This window comes from Amblyomma americanum, chromosome 4 (genome assembly GCF_052857255.1).
Source record: "Amblyomma americanum isolate KBUSLIRL-KWMA chromosome 4, ASM5285725v1, whole genome shotgun sequence".
Classification (NCBI taxonomy): Eukaryota; Metazoa; Arthropoda; class Arachnida; order Ixodida; family Ixodidae; genus Amblyomma; species Amblyomma americanum.
The window spans coordinates 89,524,509-89,540,857 of NC_135500.1; the positions used below are offsets into that span (position 1 = coordinate 89,524,509).

Below are 16,349 nucleotides of genomic sequence, written 5' to 3' on the forward strand. Positions count from 1 at the left end.
GCACAAACGACAACGGCCACGCAGTCGCTCTGAACTCCGGTTGTGCAAGCGCAGAGACAGCGCGTATTGGGCATATATATAGGAGGTTAGCTATGTCTAGGCACGGACGGTTCTGTTGTATGGCAAAAATCATGCCGTCCTGAGCATTGACAATTAAAAATTTGTCGCGTATACTGTACAAAGAATTTCCTAGAAGTGTAGTTAAGGAGATGCTTCTAGAGCCATAAAAATTTGTTTGTCGGCTACTTTCTAAACCTCTGGTGCTATGCGGAGACTGTCGCCAGAGTTTTATGAGATCTCTCCCTTTCAGCAACTCTCAGAAATGCGCGTGCCAACGTTAACTTCTTTTACGGGGGCGCTCAAGAAAGAAAAATGTAGCTAATTTCAACTCAATTCATACGGCAGTAAGGCACTTTTGAACAAACGCTATCACTCTTAAGACTACAAAGAGCGCCCATAATCACAGATATCAGCGAAAGGGAGGAGGGGCTCTAATTTTCTCTACTGCTTCGTAAATTTCCTAACTTTCTCTGAACTTTACAAAAACTTGAAAGAATGCAAGGCATATTTATATGATGTTGTGAAATCGAAGCTACGATTTTCTGAGCGCTTGAAAAGAACTAGTGACTCAGTATTTACTCCAGGCCATTGCAAAATTACCGTCTGCTCAATTCACGGTCCTTGATAAGTAAAATGTCGAAACCTGAGCAGGGGCCATTTTAGATCAGAATTTGGAGGTCTTCAGCTAGTGAACATTAATCATACAAAATAAAAGGAGACAAAAAATAGGGAATCCAAATTTAAGCAATTTCCTGATACTATGGCACAACTCACAAATTCGAAATTTGTCCGTAGATAGGGTGTATTTTATTGCAAATAAATCTCTGCAGAGTTACGAAAACTCTAAATAGAAAAGGGATAAATCGCAACATCATTTGTGCAGATATGTTATTCTGAGTGGCGCGTGCTATTCGCATCGACTCATGTCATTGACAAGCAGAATGCCAAACACGCCGAACAGCTAACAGCGGTAGACGTGCGGAATGCTTATTGTTCAAATGGCACAGCTAGAAGCGATAAATGATGACATTTTGGATACTCACACTGTGTGTGCTCCTTGCAAGTTAAGTAGATGAAATGTCATCCAGCCACCCGCATCGCATGAAGCGCACACGCCGGCTGAAATTACTGCAGTTCGGCAAAAAGATTGCTGCGAGAAGAAAAGGCGACGAGTAATACACTGCTCCGAAAACTCGCACAACCGTAAAGGTAGTTCACGGTGCGATATAAAGTATCGCCGCAGCAAATACTATTCTAGTACCAAACTTATGGCACGCTCATGATGCGAGTCTTGAAAGGGGAACGATGTGTCGCGTTCACTGTCTAGCTTGCTTCATTTCTGTAGCTGCACCACTTTTTTATAGTTTTCAGGACTTGCTTGGCAACGCATCAGCTGTTTACCGGCACCAGGTACGAAGAATAGTTGTGTCTCCAATTCGCGACATCCAGGCCACGTGCAGTTCTTCCATAAACGTACAGCCTCCCCTTCCTGATGATAGAGCGGACTTCGCAACAATTCTCCTCACACGCCTGATTCCTTAGCCACAGGCATTTCTAAGAATGCATAATTCACTTCGCCTTCGAGTCCGCGAAGACGTATGTTGGGAAAAGGTTGAAATCCGTATACAGCGTTCCCATGGAAAAGCGCGAAAAGCAGTGTTCGCACTTTCTACGCAGAGAAATGGCCTTTGAGTGTTTCTTGCATGCGCAGCTTATCGGCTCTAAAGAGCAGAGAACAACGCGACAGTGCATTAAAGCGTGTCTTTTTTCGCCGCTCAACATCGACATTCATCAAAGCGGTCTTCCACAACAGCTGCTGCGAGCGACTCACTGCTTCGTTGAAGGCCGTTTCTTCAATACCCAGACAAGAACACAGCTGCAATTGCTCTTTTAATACTTTGCGACCAATGCCTGCTACACAAAGCTTTTCTTTTACTCATCGCAGTGACTCAACCGCTGCTTGCTTAAAGGCTATTCATGTGAGTACTCTCTGAACTAAGCGACTCATTGGCGACGTTAAGTGCAGAGTCAGGTTTCTGGGAAAAGAGGAAACCGTACACGTTTGTGAAGCGAATACCACAGTTTATGTTACATCTGAGATGACCGATGAGAGAGAGATAAAGAGGCAGAAGGAAGGAAGAGGCGTGAACCAGGAGGGTGTTCTGGTTGGCTACCCTGCATTGGGTAGAATAATGAGGGAATTTAAAAGGGAACGAGAGAAGGGGCGAAGGGTATAGTCACAGTTGGTCCCTCAAACAAGTCATTCTCGGGAGCACAACAGTGTCTTGTAGACATAAGGGCAGATGATTTCTGCGGCCATGGTCCGAGGACCTTAACCCCTGTTAAAGGGCGAGGAATGAAGCCGTCCAGGACAAAACGCAGCTTACGTATTTTGACACCACACTTAATTCTGTAGCTTGGTCCATTCGGCCCCAGCAGATTCCGACATTTTATACAGAACTGAAGCGAGCTGCCCCAGACTATGCTACTTTGAGCTCTTATTTCGGCGTAATCGTTCTTTCGTCGCAAAACTATTTAAGATAAAACAAAGTACGGGAGTTTGCTTCTAAGCCGTGTAGTGAAGCTTCGGAGAGTTGACGACAGGAGTGCGTCTTGTGCTGACGATATTTGGTACGCTGGCGAGCCAAACCAAGCAAAATAGCGTCGCGCAGAACAAACATCCTGTGCTCTAAACTTTTGAGCAAGACTTACCTCAAGTTCATCTTGCGAAGTGTGATGTCAACGAAGATTCTTGGCAGTGCAGGACATTTGGAAAGAGTGCTAGGGAGACTAAACGGGCTTCCTCTGAACAAGGCGTGACTCGAGCGATTTTTATGAAATTGGCGAGGAACGATGAGATAAGCTTTACAGAGTAGTTGCAAGAGAAATGCAAACGTAGCCGACAGCAGCAAAGGCCTTGATTTGACGACGAAGCTGGGAAGATGGCCGGAAAAAGGAGGAGGCACAAGACAGGTATGCTAGTGAGGCAGAACAAGCTTCAGAGCAACGAACAGCATAAAATCTCGGGCTTTAAACTTTTTATCAATGTTTTACGGAAATACATTCTGCGGAATGTAAGGGCGACGAGCACTCGTGGGCAGCGCAGGCCACTTGAAAAGACTGGCTGAGATGAAACGGGCTTCTTCTGAACGAGGCGTCATCCTAGCGAGGTTCTTGAGCATTGGCGGGTAACAATGAGGACGGTGTTAAAGAGTGGATGCCAGCAAAACAGCAACGTAGCCTACGGCAGCAAAGCCTCCGATGTAGCGATGAAACTGGGAAGATTGGTGAAATATGGAGGAGGCGAGAGGCAGGAATATTTCAAGGCTGTATTCCCGCGACAGCATTTGTCTGGAAAAGAAACGACTTTGGAGGAAAGTACGCAGTGACTGTCTCGCATATCTCGGCGACACCCGAACCGCGCCGTAAGAGAAGGATTAAAGGAGGCAGTGAAAGAAAAAAGGAAGAAAAGAGATGTCGTAGTGGAGGGCTCCAGAATAATTTCGACCACCTGAGGATGTTTAACGTGCACTAACATCGCACAGCACACGGGCGCCGTCTGCGTTCCCCTTAATCGACACGCTGCAAGATAGAGTTTGGCCGATATAAGGAATTAGTACTGCTCTTATAGGGGGCAGATCTCGCATTGTGGATTGCGTTCGTCACTCGAATAGAGCGTTCCATGCTTCGACGTCTGGTTCTTTATTTAGTACATGCCGTGTGACATTTAAATTCTCCGTAAAAAAAAAACTAATCAACCTCAGATTACTTCGAGGTTGTAAGTGGCAATAGTCGATGCTTGGCTAACGAGTACGAGTCGTACCCGCCACTTCAAGTTCTCCATCCCGTGCCCACGAGGCTTAAAGATCCTTATCACAGTCGCCTAGGTTCAATAAAAAGTCTTCTTTAAAATTAGAGAACCCATGACACAGCTTTGGAAGTAAAGCAACTATCAAAAAACATTTTAAAACAAGCTTGGGGTTGAGCTAAGAGCGAAAAAAGTGTCTGTGGATCAACTCAGCTGAGCCTGGATATACAGAGCGGAAGCTCTGTTAAGCATGGCTAGACACGATTGACCTTTGCCTCATCTTTAATGTATTAAAATTTCAGCGAGAGCAACTCATGCGATCAATCACTTGCCAGATGTGCAAGAGCGAGCATCCAGAGCGGCGGTCAGCTCAGCGGCGCATGTGACTGCCAAGCGCAAGAGCAAATCACCGCATACATCACATGCCACAAGTGGCGAGAAGGAGCGTCCAAGCAGCAGCCAGCGCAGCGGCGGATGTGCCTGCCAAGCGCAAGAGCAAATAACCACACACATCACATGCCACAAGTGGCGAGAAGGAGCGTCAGAGCAGCAGCCAGCGCACGTACGGATGTGGCTGCCAAGCGCAAGAGCAAATCAGCACACACATAACATGCCACAAGTGGCGAGAAGGAGCGTCCAAGCAGCCACCAGCGTAGCGGCGGATGTGACTGCCAAGCGCAAGAGCAAATAACCACACACATCACATGCCACAAGTGGCCAGAAGGAGCGTCCGAACAGCAGCCAACGCAGGTGTGGATGTGACTGCCAAGCGCAAGAGCAAATCAGCACACACATCACATGCCACAAGTGGCGAGAAGGAGCGTCCAAGCAGCAATCAGCGCAGCGGCGGATGTGACTGCCAAGCGCAACAGCAAATCACCGCACACATCACATGCCACAAATGGCGAGAAGGAGCGTCCGAGCAGCAGCCAGCGCAGCAACGAATGTGACTTCCAAGCTCAAGAGCAAATCGCCACAAACATCACATGCCATAAGTGGCGAGAAGGAGCGTCTAAGCAGCAGCCAGCGCAGCGGCTGATGTGACTGCCAAGCGCAACAGCAAATCACCATACACATCACATGCCACAAGTGGCGAGAAGGAGCGTCCAAGCAGCAGCCAGCGCAGCGGCGGATGTGACTGCCTAGCGCAAGAGCAAATCACCACTACATCACATGCCACAAGTGGCCAAAAGGAGCGTCCGAGCTGCGGCGGACGTGACTGCGAAGCCCGCAGCTGTGGCGACGAAGGTTAAGTTGAAGATGATGATCGAGGCCCCTGCACGTGCCACTTTGCACATGCGGCCAGCATCCCTTTAGAGTTCAAATCTAAGTCAGATTACCTTAAGGCTCAGCGTGAGAGGGGTAGATGTGTTGGCTCTAAAATTGTGCAAACTCATGCTTTTTACATGTGTACAAGACCCCCAAGTGCCTCAAAGCGCGATTGAGGTGTCCACTGACCTAGAGAGCAAGTAAAGCGCCTTTCCTCAAAATCAACGGCATCTGGACCTTCCAGTTCGTTTTCAGAAAAGGAAATCCGCATAACTCTCTCAATTTGCTGGTGGACGCCTCTACCTACTCACTGCGCGATTTAGGTCTCCACTTCTGGCGTTCTCCGTGGGTTCATGCAGCGCGTATCAATCGCTGCCGCTCTCGTCCTGGCATTTTTCCCCTCTGTTTCACTTCAACGAGCTTCACAGATGGACACCCCTAAACCCGGGGAGTGCGGGTAAAAGTACTTTTTCACTTAAACAGAGAAAGAAATGACTGTAGGGATTTTCATAAGACGTTTCTACGGTCCACGTGTTGTGATAGACACACCGGCGCAAAGATATTGGCAGGCTTCCTGTGCTGCCCAGGCCTTGTAAAAGTGAGAAGATGCACAGTATGTCGCTGATTTCAACGGCGGTCAGCTCCACGGTGGTATTCCCTTGGATGTGTTGCTAGACGTTGACGGAATAATTACCTGCATATCCATTGCGAGTCCTGAAAAGGAGCAGTCCAGGACAGCCAACATCAGAGAAATAGTCACGTTTAAAAGTCCTTCAGTTTGGACATCTATACCAGTGATGAAAGGAGCGCAGTGACTGAGGAATTTGTTTTCACACTTACAGTTATCATATGATTGCAAGCTAAAAAAGCTTACCTCAAAATCTCTGGCTTGAAGTGGCACAAAAGAGCAAAAGCCTCATACCTGCATAGGTACAAATAGCGACACTAAGCCATGCTCTGCTTTTACGACAATCTTCCCACTGTGACACAGCATGCTGCCCCACCGACGACCGGAAATGTGAACAAGATATCCTGCTCGTTTTTTTTTAATCTTTGAAGAACTCTTTAAACTTACGTTTGTCCAGAACGCATCTCTCTGCAATAAGGTCAAGTTCACCAAAAATGTTACCACTTGGTCGCAAAGAGAGAGAGAGAAACAACTGTAATGCCATGAGAGCAAGATATAAACATTTATTTTGTAAAAAAGGAGACCGGACAGGATTGTGGGTGGGGTCCTCAGCCCAAAACTCTAATGGCTTCCGCCAACGCTTCGGCGATAGCGACTGGCGCCAGATTTAATGCCAAGACTATGTACGTTGTGCGTAACTGTATCTCTGTGTGAACCCCATGCAAGGGTGATCTCTAAGGCCCAGTTAAGAAGTGCTCCTGTGTTGTCTTCTGCTTCAACAGCACTTGATTCCAGCTCTCTTCGGAGGGAGCTGGCAGGAGCACACGAGGTGCATGCTTGACCTCACATCCCCATATGCAATGTTGGGTTGCCAATTCCTTGCAACTGAGGAAAGCAAGGTTATACTTCCTGTTTGTAATGTACACACTTCATCACACAGCAACAGCGGGTGCGTAGAGCCTCAATTGATACCTGTACTTTCAATCTGTTATATATGTGCCAGTATAGCGGCCATCGAATTAGTATCCCCCTGGGACCACCATTTGAAATAAAATTTGGAGGCCACTCGTTTGACGCAGAATGCTCGAAGTGGCGTCAAATGGCTTGGCACGTTCCTGAGGATAAAATTACTACTTGAGATGACGGGCGAAATATGTGTCCGGTTCGCAACGATGACCCTTCCCGCCCCTAAAGCGCGCATTCCGTGGACCTTGAGATGACTATTACGCCGAACCGTTAGCTGAACTAAACAAGTGGGAAAATGCGCTCCGTACACTTCAGCACACGGTGTTTCCGCAGGACTCACCTAAAGAGTGATCAACCAAAGATTCATTTTCTCCTTGTGTCCGTAAGCTCAGTGGCGAGGATAATGGCTTCATGAATTTCCGAATCTAGGCCCACTCTCTACCTTCACTTTGCTGTCGATATTTCTATATGCTTGTAATTTATATACAACGCTATGGGCTTAAGAACCCTTATTCTTTGGCACTGTTGGTTAGACATGCTATGCGAGGAATCGCGCGGCAAACCTACTCAAAGCCATCTAGGGCCTCAAGGTAACACAGGAGCAACTGTACGCGTTTACCACACTTTGTATGATCTGCTTGCATTAAAAAAAAAAAGTTCAAGGAATGCATGATGCAGCGCGTTGTTCATTTTATCTCAGGATTCTCAGTGGAAGCGTTCGTCCGGCTCAACGGAATCCTCAGACTCCAGGAGGCCGGACAGGAATCATCTTACACCGCCACAGCGCAAGCCCGAAGAGTTTGCGTGAGGCGATATGGAATAACTGCTTTAAGTGAAGTCATTTATGATGGCCGTGAAGTGCCCGCTCTATTAACTTGTATTTCATTGCGAACCCGATCATGTGTTTGGGTAATGATTCTATTTCAATTATACCAGCCTGGAACTGCCGTGGAACTGCATGAAGCGCAGGATGTAGTTCTGAAGATTAAAGGCACCTTGTCGCAAAACAAGGCTAGATGTACGAGTAATTTCTTCAGAATAAAGTGGCCCCCAATTTTTATAAAGATATGAATACCGCAGGATTGAAGCAGATAGGTGTTGGTACAAAGTCTCCCGAAAACATTGTTCTTGTCCGCTTGTGGGCACCTCGTGTGGGGCCGAATGGTCGGCACAGTGGGTGTTTTGGGAGAAGGGGACTCCGGAGGTATGCAAGGAGGGGGGGGGGCAGCAGTGAGGCATGGGAGCAAACAGGCTGTTAGAAGAAGCACAGAGGAGCAAATTTCTGGGCGAGTTGGTAATGCATTTAAAGAAACAGTGTGATGAAACATGGATACACGAAGAAACGACGTTCACGAGCGGCGACTCACAACTGAAATTTCATTCTGATCGAGAGACGCTTACATAGAAAACATGAGAGGGTGACCAACGTGGCTGCTGCAGCGATAACCGGCAATCAGTGTGGTCGCGTCGCAAGATGGAAAAAAAATCAGGAACAAAAGAAAGTAAGCGATAAAGAGCCGCGAAAAGGTGGTCAGGTAACATTAACACAAAACAAAAACAATGAAAAATAGCCAAAAGGGCGGGGAATGCGTTAAAACCATGAAGGACACAAATTAGAATATACAAGTGAATACATATAAAAGTGGAGAAGGTAAAAGCTTTAAAAACGTGCCCAAAAGTGGAAACTAAAAGTGTAGAAAACTTTTAAGTCGTTGCGGAGGATAAAAAGATAAAGGCAGGACCAACGACGGATCAGTGAATTATTCAGCTGTATGTGGCACGAAAGAAACCTTAGGTGTTCGTCAAGTCACCGAGAAAATTCAGCTCGTTTTTTTGACAAGGACAGGGATGGAGTGCTCGCGCATTGTTCACTGGCATAATGAATTTTTAGGGCTTCGACGGTTTCCCTCGTCAACCTCTCCGCCCTCGACCGATAGTGGTGCAGCGATTAAAATCAGGGGTACAGATTCTTTCAGGGTTGTTTCTTGGGGAGGGGGGGGGGGGGGATTGCACTTCTTACAATTCTTAGCAAGGTGCCCAGAAATGGATATATTTTTAGCGTTGTTTTGATGTTCACGGAGTCGCATATTGATAAACCTTCCCGTTTTGTCGATATACCTCTGCCCGCGCGACACTGGGACAGAGCAAATTATTCCTGATACGCAGGGGACATACTGGTAAGAGTGTGTCACCCTACACCCTCAAGGCTCCAGGGTGTTATTCACTTCAGAACAAGGATTATTCCTTTGTTCCAAAAGGCTCAAGGAGGTTTTTCCAAACAAGCTTTCCACCCTCTGTTCCAAAGTGAATAACCCCGTGGAACCTCAAAAGTGTAGGGTGACACACTCTTACCAATTTGTCCCCTGCGTATCAGGAATAATTTGCTCTGTCTCAGTGTCGTGCGGGAAGAGGTATATCAGTCAAACGGGAACGTGTATCAATATCTGACTCCAAGAACATGCAAACAACGTTAAAGGTATAGCCATTTCTGGGCACCTGGCTAAGGATTGTAAGAAGTCCAAAATCACAGAAAACTCTGAAAGAATCTGCACCCCTGACTTTAATCGCTGCCGAAAGTCATCTTCAACGTTCCATCTATTGCGCAACTGATACACAAAAACGACAATGTGCAGCATTTTATTTATTCGTAAAAGGGCTTTCTCGCAATTAGGTTCGTCGCACAGTGTTGAACAGTAACACGAGTAGACAAGAGTAGCAGAGGCTCAGCCGCCGCCGCGTTAAAGCTGTTTTTTGTGAGATTAAGCTTCTTTACCAAAGTATATGACTTAGCAGAGCAAGTGTTTGTATACACATCGAAGGGAAAGTGAGGTCACTATGAAACATTCGGCGCTTTTTCTTTCCTTCGATAACCACCTCTCATTCATGCACAACAGTTTTTGCAATCTTTGTTTGACGAGACAATAGTCCCAAGAGCAATTGGATTCGCTTCTCTGGCTGAAAACACGAACTAGAGAATAGCCGAAGACGCATGGTACACCCATTGTTTAATCACAACAATAGCAGTATTTGTGGACGAATTATCATCAAATATGTGGAAATGTTTACTAGTGGAGGTCTTCTATGGCTTATTAGAATCGGCGAACAGGACCAAGTTTTCTTTCTTTCCGAAACCGAGGAGCTTGTTTAAACGTGCGATTTGGAGTCAGGTCTTGATTGGTTTATGGGTTTATGGTTTCGGGGTGTTTATTGTCCCAAAGCGACTCAGGCTACGAGGGACGCGTTAGTGAAGGGCTCTGAAAATTTCGACCACCTGGGGTACTTTGACGTGCACTGACACCGCACAGTACATGAGCCTCTAGAATTTCTCCTCCATTGAAATTCGACCGCCGCAGCCGAGATCGAACCCGTGTCCATCGGGACAGCAGCCGAGCGCCATAACCACTGAGCCACCGCGGCAGCCAGTCAGATCTTGAGTTCTGATTGATCCGCCATAGATATTTTGCTCCTCCGCGTATTTTGAGAGCTGATGCTGATTGCCAATTGGTGTAGGAGGATTGTGGTTAGCGCGGCAAAAGACGCGGTTTAGAAGGAGCTGTGCGAAGGCTGGTAGGGGAGTGTAGCGGCGCACCCGCGGGGCGTGGTGGTGGAGAAAAGCATTTATTAACCATTAACTGGCTGGAGAGTGGTGATTGTGTTGGGGCCTTATTGACTCCTTCCCCTAACTATACTAGGTGGAGCCCCTATTCCGGGGCTTCATGGGCAAGAAACGCCACCCGCGTACGTTGAAACAAGGCCTTTTGGGATTTGAGGTCTTGACACCTGCGCAGGGCCACCTCCCAGTCCTCTCTGATGGGTTTGGGGTTGGGGAAAAGGTGGGTTTGATTGACATGCCCAAACCATGTGGAAGGTGTCGACCATCTCATAGAGCTGGCACGCGCCATCAAAAGATGGGTTGCAATGCTTATGCACCACCGGGAAGATTAGTGTTGGTGAGAATTCTGATGAGGAGGGGCTCGTCAGCGCAATCCAAGCCCTTGTAAGGCGCCGGGTAGCTCCGATGCTCCTGTTTGTAGTAATCGGTGATGTGTTTGAATGTAACGGCCAGATTGTCTGATTGGGAGTAGGCTTCCACGGACAGAGAGATAGCCCGGCGAGAAGGTGCGCGGGCGGCCTGACCGGCCTATTCGTTTCCCTGGAGTCCCTGGTGACTGAGGCACCAATCAGGCTACGCGAAGTTGGATCTACGTATTCGCAGTTAGGTTGCAGTATGCGCCGGGCAAGCGGGGGAGCCCATCCCAGCTCATAGTTCAGACAGGCCTTTCGCGAGTCGGTGATGATGTGTTTCGACTTAGGATTAGTGAGAGCCAGAGCAATGGCAATCTCCGCCGCGTGTGTAGCGCTCTAGGCTTTCAAAGTGAGCCCGTTAACTGTTTTTGTATTTTGTGCGACTTTGGCCGTGTACGACGCCCCGGGAATGGGCCAGCAATGTCCACGTAATACATATTTGTTGGTGACCATTGTATCGCGCCAACGCTTCCGATTGCCAGGCGACGACCTATGGTCTTTTCTGCACATGCTGCCGGGAATGGGTCGGCCCTGGAGAGCGCGTCTGCATGGCAAGGATTTTCCTTGCTGTGCCGTCTCGCAATGAGGAAGCTAGGGGCGATAAGAAGACCTGCCACTACTATATGGTCGTAACGTGGCGAAACGAAGCAAGCACTTCATGGATGGACGCAGCAGTTATCAAAGATTTATCACAGCATGAAGTGAACTTTGTCGGTTAAGCGGTGAAGTGTGCATATGCAGCAGCAGGCCTGAGTAATTACTCGTTCGCGGCTGAAAATTTTTCTGCAGAGCTGCCTCGTTTGCGAGAGTGCATGTTGATCTTCATGGCATTAACTTTGGATGTAAAACAGTCCCCCAATCAAAAGCTCGAACACCGCAACAATTCCGTTTATCTTATGTTTATGTTTGCAGCCGCCACCTGCTCTCCTGCCACTACCAAATCCAACTCACCCTTCAAGTTACCGGCCAAGTTAGTGCTGTTAATCGTGGCGATGACAGCTATTTACATATGCTTTTGCACCCTAAAGCAGCAGAGACACCCGCCTCACGAGAAGCTTCGTGGGAATGAGGTTACCTCTCATCTTTTCACAAATCAAATTTACGGACAAACATCACTGCTACGCAGCGTCTACCGCAATTCATGATGTGGACTAAAGTCTTCGGTGCTTCGTATGGAAGGCTAAATAACTCAAGAACTGGGGAAGAGGTGATGGGAAACTGCAGCGCTGCGTGCCTCCTCACCAACGACCTGCGTCTGCTGGCCTCTAGCGAAGTCGTCTTATTTCATTCACGGCAAATAGACATTACAAATTTGCCTGCGATGCGCTTAAGCTTCCAAAAGTGGGTCTTTTTCTTAATGGAGTCTCCACCAAACACCTGGTTTCACCACTTCAGTGCCGCGAAACATTTATTCAACTGGCCTACAGGTCAGACTAAGACGTGTACATTCCCTAAGCAGGGTGAGTCGTCGGAGTTACCCTGTAACTTCGAAGAAAGACATGAGCGCCCTCTGGAATTTGAAACAAAAAAACCGTTTTTGGATGGTAACTGCTGGACGGTTGGAAAACGGGAAGCATTCATCAGTGAACTAAGCCGATATTCAAGTTGATGTGTACGGCGATTGTGGCCGTTACCACTGTCCCAAATCACGTAGTAGTGGATGCTACGAGGACTTTGAGCGTGCTTACCTTTACATGCTATCTTTTGAAAACTCAATTTGCGTTGAATACGTGACAGAAAAATTTTTTTATCGCACTCAAGTATCACATTGTACCAGATGTGTTTGGCGGAGCAAATTACTCTGCAATCGTGCCTCCGAATTCATACATCGATGCTCTCGCGTTCCAGTCAACCTAGAAGCTTGCTGAGTACCTGATAGCTTTGCCAAAAAACTATACGGAATGCACTTCCTATTTCAAATGGAAAGATGCTGAGGATGTGGAGCTGTGGGGCGGTAGCATCTGTGAGCTTTGTAAAAAGTTGTACAACGCCACAACAATTCAGCGTAGTTCATCGTACGGCGACATAGGAGCTTGGTGGCTAAACGGAGGCCGTTGCCGAAAGTGGGGTGTGTAGGAATCATTCACGAAGAACAAGGGTGCTGGCGAGAGCGCTCTTTACCCTCGTGCTGCATTAAATAGAGGGTTCTGATTGTAGGCGCTGCCGATTACGCAAACAAGGTGCAATTTGCTAGGACAGAGGAGACTGCTTCACAAGATACGAAACGAGTATGTCCTTTAACGAGCAACAAATTTTAGTTGCTACTCGTTAGAAAACCGCCGGTCGTGATATTTCCCAGCCGAACTGTTTGAGGAAGAGCAGGTCAAGTAGGTAAACACATGGTGTTTTGTATGCGTTATCTTGATCAATTTTTCAATTCTCTACTTGATTTCAAATGCGCTTTTTTTAAACCAAAGAAAGAGTACATCAATTTCCTTCAGGAAATGCAGAGCTAGAATCGAAAGGAACGTTTTCGTAATGAATTCATGAAGAATATTTGGCCGGGGATGCGCGGAACTTGGAATAAAAATAAATTTTATTTTTGACTTAGTGTGAGCAGTGAATACATACGTACGTAAAGCTCGTATCATAATATGGATGCGACCATGGTTCCAAAATGTATGAGCCAAGTGCTAAATTGGTGCAGTAGCAGTTTAAAAATCCCCGCCGCGGTGGCTCAGTGGTTAGGGCGCTCGACTACTGATACGGAGTTCCCGGTTTCGAACCCGACAGCAGCGGCTGCGTTTTTATGGAGGAAAAACGCTAAGGCGCCCGTGTGCTGTGCGATGTCAGTGCACGTTAAAGATCCCCAGGTGGTCGAAATTATTCCGGAGCCCTCCACTACGGCACCTCTCTCTTCCTTTCTTCTTTCACTCCCTCCTTTATCCCTTCCATTACGGCGCGGTTCAGGTGTCCAACGATATATGAGACAGATACTGCGCCATTTCCTTTCCCCCCAAAAACCAATTATTATTATTATTAAAAATCTGTTATCACATTTTCATCATCTACACTCCTTCAAGAAAAGTTTAATACGCCTGTAAATAGCCATACTTTTCATGGTGATAGTTGTGTACAAAGCACCACCAGTCATCTGTAGATAGATGCCTTGGTGTCAGTGTGTTGTTGTTTGTGGATAATATGAGCGACTTTGAGTTCTATTTATACAGCTGAGCTAGAGGATCCAGTGAAACGTGTACGTAAACAGACCGTTTAGGGAAGGACTGATTTGTCTTGGGGCAGTTTGTCAGAACAATGTAATACTATTCTTTAATACAACTACATTAGATATGTTTTCTTATTGTTTTGTCCCAATTACTATTCTATCAGCACTTGGGACTTCTCAGACGAATCTGCAGATTTTTTTAGTTTTTTACTGATTGCCGATTTTTTCACGTTTCTCATGCCCTGTTATAAACATACGCTATTCTTGCAGGTCTGTTTTTTCCGACAGGAAATGTGGTTTATTATATTGTGAGCGATAATTTATGCGCAAGAGATTGTTAACACAACAACTTTTCCCGTCTTAGGTGGTCCTGGGCAACGTGGGCTTGTATAAATTTCTTAACATGGCCTATTAGCCTGTACCCGCCGCGGTGGCTCAGCGGTTAGGGCGCTCGACTACTGATCCGGAGTTCCCGGGTTCGAACCCGACCGCGGCGGCTGCGTTTTTATGGAGGAAAAACGCTAATGCGCCCGTGTGCTGTGCGATGTCAGTGCACGTTAAAGATCCCCAGGTGGTCGAAATTATTCCGGAGCCCTCCACTACGGCACCTCATTCTTCCTTTCTTCTTTCACTCCCTCCCTTATCCCTTGCCTTACGGCGCGGTTCAGGTGTCCAACGATAAATGAGACAGATACTGCGCCATTTCCTTTCCCCCAAAAACCAATTATTATTATTATTATTAGCCTGTAACATGGCTTAACAGGACGGACGACATCTTAATGTGCCCATACCATATCCCTTCCATCCAGAAAGATAACGTACGCTTTAAATAGGAACCGAAGCAGTAAAAATCTTCGAGACAATTAAAACATTTGAGGTATATTTACGCAAAAACGTATCATGGGACACTCATGCTAATTATTTTAGAACAAAAGTATCCAAATCTCTAGGAATTTTGGCAAATTTCCACTCGTTCCTACCACCAGCCTTGAAACAACATGTACACAATGCATTAATTTTTTTCTTAAATTAGCTATTGCTTTCATTTATGGGACAAAACAACCATAAATAATCTAAATCGCATACTTACACTGCAAAATATGTCTATTCGTCTCATCTTAGGGGCCGACTCGCAAGCTCACCCTGGCGAATATTTTACTCGGCTTAAAATAACAAGGGTGCATACTTGATGTTTACATACATTGTCTAAAAGATAAAAACAACTCTCCAACAACAAGCAAGAACTTAATGCACAAGCACAATTAAACAAGCTCACAAGTCTTCACGACTCGCGTTTCTCACAACTTTGGAAACTTCTCTTTCAAGGACAGAGCTAGGCTAACAAATGCTACATACACCATTCCCCTTCAGCATTACTAAACAATCATCACTGCAATCGAATTTATATTAACCGCACTAACATTTCCGAGCTGAATGCTTTCCTTGGGGAGCAAGGACGAAGGCACTGAATTTATGAAACTGAAAACAATACTATTTGCTTTTGCATGAGATGATTAACCTTAAGAGTTCGTGCGTGTGTTTGCTGTCAAAAAATAAAAATGCTTTAGTTTTCCGTTCAGTTTTATTTTCATATTGAACTGGTATTGTACAACTCATAAATTGACTTTACGTTACTTATTTTACATGGTTATCTCTGTAAATATATAGATTTTGCTTTCTTCTCTGAAATGTAAATACATATTGCTAGAGTAGGGTTGTGTATTCACTTTACTCCTTGAAAAATGGGGCTCAATAGCATTGAAGTGAACTTCCTTCTCTTTTTTTTAGGCCCTTAAGCAGATTTTGAAAGAAAAGAACTGTATTTGAATTTGAAAGATGTACCTCTTGCAATATATTCCTGGAAATGCATTTCCTTTGTATTATGTGCGATTTTTACTACTTAATATTAATCAATAAGTGCATACGTGGGAACTTATCTTTGGATACAGCAAAGTACAGCAAGAAGTGGAGGGCCATCATTAGAAAAGCGACTCCAACTACACTCTTAGACAAATGTAGCAGAGGTCACATAAAGCCCTTAAAGCGAAGCTGAAGCGGTTTTCAAATCGCATGAAACGCTGTGGTTGGGAAGAAGGGACTTTGAAAATCATGTGTGTAAATTTTTTTCTGATTCTGTGCGCAAACAGAGCTGCAATGGCTTCTTAAAAACCCGCCGCCGGCACGCCCTCGTTGCTTCCGGAAGCGGTGGGTGGGGGGACGGCCGAGTGGGAGAACTGGCGGATGTGACGCCATTCAAGGGGAGTCGGCCGGCCGTCCGGCTGCGCTTGCTTCGCTGCGGCCCGCGCTTTTTCGAACCACAGATCAACGCAATCTTCTGCCAGTGCCGTTTACTTTCTCTCGTCCGGGCGTTCCCTGTAATGCATGAAGCTTGTATATTAACCAGTTTTGGCATGGTACTTCTTTCG

The 16,349-nt window shown here is 46.3% G+C and overlaps 1 pseudogene; it reads left to right on the forward strand.

Moving 5' to 3' along the window:
• The first annotated feature begins 7,968 nt into the window (after positions 1 to 7,968).
• Positions 7,969 to 12,918, forward strand: LOC144129647 (alpha-(1,3)-fucosyltransferase C-like; annotated as a pseudogene).
• Positions 12,919 to 16,349: the final 3,431 nt, after the last annotated feature.